We start from the raw sequence: 8533 nt of genomic DNA on the forward strand, positions 1-8533 counted from the left end.
CATTGCATTTCCATAGAAATGGCCTCTTTTATGTGTTTCAGACAGGCAGTCATGGATGACAGAGCTGTGTGGCACCCACCTCTTAATCTAGTTAGATGCTGCAAAAATTGCACCAGTTTTTTGGTTTTAAAAAGGACATATAAAATCCATCAGTACATGTCAATTTAATTCAGTTACATTCTGTCAATGAAGATACATAAAACATATACATTTCAACACTGTGGACACTGGGCAAAGAATATGGAAAAGTTACTTTAAAAAAAAAAAACTAGATTATTTTATGTATAAATCATGTCATCTCATTTTCTGTAATTTCTGAAAGTGTATATATATATATATGTTCCACAAGAGGATTTGAAAAGAATTCTTCTCATATCAAAATAACCAGTCCACTTAGTATCATATCAGATAATATAAATGTGACAGAGAAAGAAACCCAACATATTTTGTAAAACTTTTATTTTAATATTTTTGTTTCAAGGATTTGAGGGTGTGGATTTTTTAAAATAGTGATCCAGAACTTTAAGGCAGACAGACAGTTGGATTTCTCAAAACATTTATTTAGAAACAGATCTGCAGTGAACGGCGTCAGTGTCTGAGGTAGACACAGATTAATGACCACGTCTTTCTGGTGGAGGATGATTATGAGTGTGAGTCACTAACCTGGTCTTAAAGTTCAGTCCAAGCCCAGAGGATGAAGTTGATTCCAGCCGGTCGACTGCCAACAAGACACAGCGAGTGCCGCCCAGGGAGTGCCAGATGCTAAAGCCCAAGAGGCCAGAGAACAGGCAGGAGATCAGAACCAAGCAGAAGAAGGAAGGCATGATTAATTAATTTATTTATTCATTTATTTGATAAGGACCTGTTTCATGAATCATGTCACACTCTACAACATTTTAGCTAAGGCTAATTCTCAATGACTGTCCCCAGTTAGGCTTTAACACAAAACACAGTGACTGTACACAAGGCACAACTGAACAAATTACACACTAAAACATCACAGAAACAAGATCAGTTCAGTTAGATTATTAATGTTCACATATCTGACCTCTCAATAAAAAGTCTTTAAGTTTATGTTTAAAAAGGACCCAGTTTGACTCTCCCTTCAGTTCTGCAGGTAATGTATTCCATGTTTTGGTGTCTTGTACAGTGAAAGCTGATTGTCCGAAGGAAGTTTTGCATTTGAGTACTTGACAGTTTCCACTGTGAGCTCCTCTTGTGACGGAGCCCACAGCTCTGAGAGGAACTACACAGTCACTCAAAACCTCAGGGGCCTGATCATGCAAGCATTTGTAAGCCAGTTTTAACTGAGCAAATTTGACAAAGTTCTCAAAATTTAGCATTTTGAAATTGTTCAGACTAACACAGTGATGGGACCTGATTTTTATAGCTCTATTGTATATCGTCTGAAGAGGCTTGATAGTAGTGCTTGTGGCCTGTGACCAAGAACTGATGCAGTAACTTAGATGTGAAAAGATCATGGAGTGCACAAAACTGTGAGCAGCGTGAAACGGTAGGCAATCTCTAATCAGTTTGAATGTATACAAGTTTGCTTGTGTTACTCTGGACACTTTTTTTTTAAATGGCTGTCAAATTTCAAGTGTGAGTCAAGTATTAATCCTAGATACTTGATTGCTGAAACCTACTGGATTCTGGCTCCATTTATCTGCAAATTTAGTTCCTGAGATTTAGGCTTGGTCCTAGAAGAGAAACAGACAGACAAAGTTTTTTAACATTCAGAGACAGCTGTGCATTATGCAACCACACTGATACAGTTTGTGGATGTCCTGACAGTTCATTAGAAACTGCTTACACAGTCTTTCCAAGAACATAAATTACTGCATCGTCTGCATATAACTGAAAACCTTCTGTTGGACAAGACTCAGGCAAGTCATTAATGTATAGTGTAAAGAGTAGAGGGCCAAGAGTGGATCCCTGTGGCACTCCTGTATTTATCTTTAAAAATTAGGATTTTTCATTGTTTATTGTGACACACTGCTCTCTTCCTTCTGAGTATGATTCAAACCACTGTAAAGTTTTAGGTCAAACATTTAATTTGGATAATTTTGCAATTAGAATTTTATGATTTAACGTATCAAATGCCTTTTTGAGATCCAAAAAGGCTGCGCCTACTGCACCTCTGTAGAGTGAGGCCAAAGCTGGTGTCATGCTCAGGAGCCAAAACTAGGAGATCAGAGGTCCGAAGAGGTTCCGAAGGGAAAATCAGGATGGTGTTAGGAATCAGTTCCAAGTTCGGTACACAGCCAAAAATTCATCTGGAGGCTCACAAACAGGTCAGGGTCAGTCAATCAGAAACATTCAGGTTCGGTAGACAACTCTCACCAAAGGCTTGGTAATAAGAATAACATTTGTGATATAAGTAATAAGAACTGGGTGGAGATAAGCAGGTGACAGCAGGTGACAGAAATTAGCAAAAATTGCACCAGTTTTTTGGTTTTAAAAAGGACATATAAAATCCATCAGTACATGTCAATTTAATTCAGTTACATTCTGTCAATGAAGATACATAAAACATATACATTTCAACACTGTGGACACTGGGCAAAGAATATGGAAAAGTTACTTTAAAAAAAAAACTAGATTATTTTATGTATAAATCATGTCATCTCATTTTCTGTAATTTCTGAAAGTGTATATATATATATGTTCCACAAGAGGATTTGAAAAGAATTCTTCTCATATCAAAATAACCAGTCCACTTAGTATCATATCAGATAATATAAATGTGACAGAGAAAGAAACCCAACATATTTTGTAAAATTTTTATTTTAATATTTTTGTTTCAAGGATTTGAGGGTGTGGATTTTTTAAAATAGTGATCCAGAACTTTAAGTGCCTAGGGTACTTCATATGCTGAAACAGAGCCCATGATTAGGTTTTCAGAAGACTTTTGAGACCTTTGCTGACAAACACATCTTTTTAAACATTTTCTGTATAAAAGCTATTTAATCAATAAAACATTATCCTAAACATGTAGGATTAGCTGGGCCTATGTGCTATATTGAAATAAGACAAACAATCCAGAACGGCTTGGTTAGAGATTTCATGTTCCCTGGTAAGAATGGTTGAGCTATTGTCAAGATTTGGGCAAGTTTAATTTATATGGAGATGGAATTTAATCAAAAACATTTGTCCAGTTTAAGTATAGAAATCACCACACTGCTTAACTTCAACAAAATTTTCCAAAAAAAGGAAGTTGTCACACTGTTTTCTATACTGTGATATATGTTGAAGTATAACAAGAAATATATAGTGCAAGTGGTGAAAGTACCTACATTCTGAGATTAGCTGGATGGTTGTGATGTATTAGTCTTTATTCTACTATCTGAGCACTTGACTGTTCCTTTTTTCCCTAAGTTTTCCAAAAGAAAAAAAAAGGTATATGTTCAAATGCTAGTACATGAAACATTTCTGTTTATTTAAAACCATTTTTAATGTCTTATTGTAATTGGATAGAAGTATTTCGTTGTAGTTTTTAATCGAGTGATGACATAAGCTGAAAAAGCAGGGGTTTAGATTACCAGGGATAAATAGCTGCTGTACAATCCAATACCCCTGCTTCTCAGCCTTGGAAAAAGAAATGTTCCAATGAAGTGCACAAACACTTGTTCAAACTCCACACTAAACTCTGTCATTTCTTATCTTGAAAAGGGTGGCAGGGTTTCAAGGACAGCGGATGAGTCATCATACTGAACTGAAGCAGTGATGCTGTCTCCCACATGTAGGAATAATAATTCATACAGACAGTACACCAACACACAGCATATGCTCGTGTTGAACTAACTTGCAAAAAAAATTATGGTTGCAATCCTTAAGGTGCATTTTTAAGCTTTTCACATGTTAAGAGTTTCATATGTTTGCCAGGTCATCTTTGCCAAATAGAAAAAGTTTTTGTTACGCTAAGAAAGATTGGGTCTAGTATTTGAGGCAGACAGACAGTTGGATTTCTCAAAACATTTATTTAGAAACAGATCTGCAGTGAACAGCGTCAGTGTCTGAGGCAGACACAGATTAATGACCACGTCTTTCTGGTGGAGGATGATTATGAGTGTGAGTCACTAACCTGGTCTTAAAGTTCAGTCCAAGCCCAGAGGATGAGGTTGGTTCCAGCCGGTCGGCTGCCAACAAGACACAGCGAGTGCCGCCCAGGGAGTGCCAGATGCTAAAGCCCAAGAGGCCAGAGAACAGGCAGGAGATCAGAACCAAGCAGAAAAAAGAAGGCACGATTAATTAATTTATTTATTCGTTTATTTGATAGGGACCTGTTTCATGAATCATGTCACACACTACAACATTTTAGCTAAGGCTAATTCTCAATGACTGTCCCCAGTTAGGCTTTAACACAAAACACAGTGACTGTACACAAGGCACAACAGAACAAATTACACACTAAAACATCACAGAAACAAGATCAGTTCAGTTAGATTATTAATGTTCACATATCTGACCTCTCAATAAAAAGTCTTTAAGTTTATGTTTAAAAAGGACCCAGTTTGACTCTCCCTTCAGTTCTGCAGGTAATGTATTCCATGTTTTGGTGTCTTGTACAGTGAAAGCTGATTGTCCGAAGGAAGTTTTGCATCTGAGTACTTGACAGTTTCCACTGTGAGCTCCTCTTGTGACGGAGCCCACATCTCTGAGAGGAACTACACAGTCACTCAAAACCTCAGGGGCCTGATCATGCAAGCATTTGTAAACCAGTTTTAACTGAGCAAATTTGACAAAGTTCTCAAAATTTAGCATTTTTAAATTGTTCAGACTAACACAGTGATGGGACCTGATTTTTATAGCTCTATTGTATATCGTCTGAAGAGGCTTGATAGTAGTGCTTGTGGCCTGTGACCAAGAACTGATGCAGTAACTTAGATGTGAAAAGATCATGGAGTGCACAAAACTGTGAGCAGCGTGAAAGGGTAGGCAATCTCTAATCAGTTTGAATGTATACAAGTTTGCTTGTGTTACTCTGGACACTTTTTTTTACATGGCTGTCAAATTTCAAGTGTGAGTCAAGTATTAATCCTAGATACTTGATTTCTGAAACCTACTGGATTCTGGCTCCATTTATCTGCAAATTTAGTTCCTGAGATATGGGCTTGGTCCTAGAAGAGAAACAGACAGACAAAGTTTTTTAACATTCAGAGACAGCTGTGCATTATGCAACCACACTGACACAGTTTGTGGATGTCCTGACAGTTCATTAAAAACTGCTTGCACAGTCTTTCCAAGAACATAAATTACTGCATCGTCTGCATATAACTGAAAACCTTCTGTTGGACAAGACTCAGGCAAGTCATTAATGTATAGTGTAAAGAGTAGAGGGCCAAGAGTGGATCCCTGTGGCACTCCTGTATTTATCTTTAAAAAATAGGATTTTTCATTGTTTATTGTGACACACTGCTCTTTTCCTTCTGAGTATGATTCAAACCACTGTAAAGTTTTAGGTCAAAAATTTTATTTGGATAATTTTGCAATTAGAATTTTATGATTTAACATATCAAATGCCTTTTTGAGATCCAAAAAGACTGCGCCTACTGGGCGAGGCCAAAGCTGGTGTCATGCTCAGGAGTCAAAACTAGGAGATCAGAGGTCCGAAGAGGTTCCGAAGGGAAAATCAGGATGGTGTTAGGAATCAGTTCCAAGTTCTGTACACAGGCAAAAATTCATCTGGAGGCCGGCAAACAGGTCAGGGTCAGGCAATCAGAAACATTCAGGTTCGGTAGACAACTCTCACCAAAGGCTTGGATAATCTGCCGCTGATGACTGGTTGATGGCTGGTTAAATAGATGCTGAAGCTGGTGGATCTGATGAAGGGTAATAAGAACTGGGTGGAGATAAGCAGGTGAGAGAAATTAGTAATCAGACCAGGCATCAATTTCAGAGAACATAACAGATAAAGAGTCTAAGTTTAAAGAAACAAAACAGTACTTTTTAATACTTGTCACAATTTTGACTGTCATGTTAACACATACATATGCTTTGATCTACAACATTTCTATGAACTATTTTTCATCATTGTATTCTCTTTAGTTTTTTCCCACACAAAGTACCTAAAAGAGTTTTCAATCTAACCAGAGAACCTCATAACCCTAACCCATCTAGGTGTTTGTCATAAACTCTTACATAAGTTAAGACTTTTGTTACATTATGTTTTGTCTTGCTAACCATAAAGTACAAATTTGCCCTAATAGCTATGTTGAAAAATTCTGCAACCACAGTTGTAGATTTCAGCTTCCCCTTCAGAGTTACCTTGGGCCTCTTGCCAGCTACTCTGATTATTGCGCCTCTGGCACAATCTGTCATTTAAGGTGTATGACCATGTCGTTGCAAATTAGCTGCTGGACAAATGACTGAACAGTGCTTCATAAGATGTTCAAAGCTTGGCGTATTGTTTTACAACCAACCCCTGCTTAAAACTCCACAAATCTGCCATTGACCTTTTTCTGGTTGTGATAACGTCAATAGTTCTCTTCACACTAGTTTTATATCACAAATGGAACAATCCAGTCACTAGTTAGGTTGCTTCTGAAAATAACCTGCTAAACCAGATCCTTTAAAAAGAAGGAAATCCTATTTCACATTTTTAATTACTTTAAATTACTTAATGTTTGTCTGTTACATACATTAAGGATAAAATACATAGAAGATGGGTGTTTTTAATCATTCTGATAATTATAGCTCAAAACTGACATCATTTTAACTCAGAATCACTGAGGAAAACATTTTCATCACCTACTGCAGTGTGTGCTTAGAGCACTAAAGCCATGTTTGTGGAACACACGCAGGATTACTGGAGGCAATCAAAGAAATTGCTGCACAGCTGTACTCATGTTGAATGTTTGGAGACAATACAAGCCTTTCCTATTCTTTTCAGTCGTCAAACAAAAAGGAAATTTCCTCAAGATATAACAACCAAATTTTAAAACGACACATCATTGAAGCTCAAAATTTGATGTGTTTGCTTATGATGGTGAGACTTTTTAGGAAATCTCTAAGCTAATATTTTTCTGTTTTCAAACAGGGAAATTATAATCTTTCCAACAAATACTCCTCTTCTTCCCTCTCCTTGGTTTTTCACTGACAAAACCTGTCTGTACTGTAATGCTGCCTTGATTTTAATTGCAAAAAAGTAAACCTAATGGAAAAAATGTAAAAGGTTAATTTTCAAAGCAGTACAGATGAAAATTAAAAGTATGCCCAAGGAATAACATTGTAATGTTCCAAATAAAACATTTTTAAAATGAATTATTTAATTCTCAGGTTAAACAAATCTGCTTTGATTATCAGAATCAGAAATACTTTAATAATCCCAGAGGGAAATTACTTTTGTTACATGCTCCAGTTACAGTTTTATATATATATATATATATGGATGTGTGTGTATATATATATATATATATATATATATATATACACACACATCCAACTACACAATATAATGATTATATAATATATATATATATATATATATATATATATATATATATATATATATATATATATATATATATATATATATATATATATATATATATATATATATATATATATATATATATATATATATATATATATATATAGAGATATAGTCGGGTGAGCAGATGAGGGTAATGGAGACAGGTGTGTTAAGGGAGGACTCAGACCAGCAGCAATGCCAGGAATCATGACACTTTCTGAAAGTACATGTTATCAGCAGAGTTGTCAAGTAACGCAGTACAAATACTTCATTACTGTGTTTTTAGGTATCTATATTTTACTCCATTACTTATTGTCTTTCCTACTTCTGACTTCCACTTATTCACACTAGTATCTTTACTTTCTATTCCTTACATTTTTAAAATAGAGCCTAGGTGGAAGTTCAGCTGAAGAAACTCTTTGTTTTTCATACATCCACCTACAACACAGCCAATCAGCTTTGAACCACACCTCCACGAAAGCCAATGGGCATCCAAAGTTCATCTTCAAAGGCCTCCGTTACGCACTTCTCTGCTCCTGTGCGCAGGCGGCGGATGCGCTGTGACTTCATTCAGATGACACCGTTTCAACCCACCTTCAGCTCCTCCTTCTCCATCGTAGCTAAAGTTTCATCAGAGTGTCATTCCTCATGGACTCTGCGTTCACTGTCTCATCTTAACCAGTCCGGCAGAAGACCGCCATGTTGAGCCTGGTTCTGCCAGAGGTTTCTTCCCAAAGGGGAGTTTTTCCTCTCCACCGTCGCTTCGTGCTTGCTCATCATGGACAGGTTCTCTCAACCTGTATTATCCAACTGGACTTCCATCTTCCAGGTCCCTGAGTGAAGCTCTAGTATCAGCTCATGCAGTCCACTGGATCTCCCCATAAAGCTCAGCATACCATCTCGCTAACCAGCAGTCTACAGACTGACCAACTTCATCTATCTCCACTCCACCACCAGTTTCAGGCCTGGGGGGAAACAGCCCTATTCTTTGCTCCTGGTCATGCATATCTATAAAAATGCTATGTTTCCTGCCGAGGTCTGAGCGCCAAAGACAAAGTA

The 8533-nt window shown here is 37.0% G+C and overlaps 1 long non-coding RNA gene across 1 annotated transcript; it reads right to left on the minus strand.

Moving 5' to 3' along the window:
* Positions 1–674: 674 nt before the first annotated feature.
* Positions 675–4144, minus strand: LOC119786096. Its single transcript, XR_005281148.1, has 4 exons — positions 4085–4144; positions 2139–2276; positions 1647–1700; positions 675–762 (listed from the first exon to the last, which is right to left on the minus strand). It is a non-coding gene; the product is annotated as an uncharacterized LOC119786096 (long non-coding RNA).
* Positions 4145–8533: the final 4389 nt, after the last annotated feature.

Source organism: Cyprinodon tularosa, unplaced genomic scaffold, assembly GCF_016077235.1.
Source record: "Cyprinodon tularosa strain WSP-4 unplaced genomic scaffold, ASM1607723v1 ctg265, whole genome shotgun sequence".
NCBI lineage: Eukaryota > Metazoa > Chordata > Actinopteri > Cyprinodontiformes > Cyprinodontidae > Cyprinodon > Cyprinodon tularosa.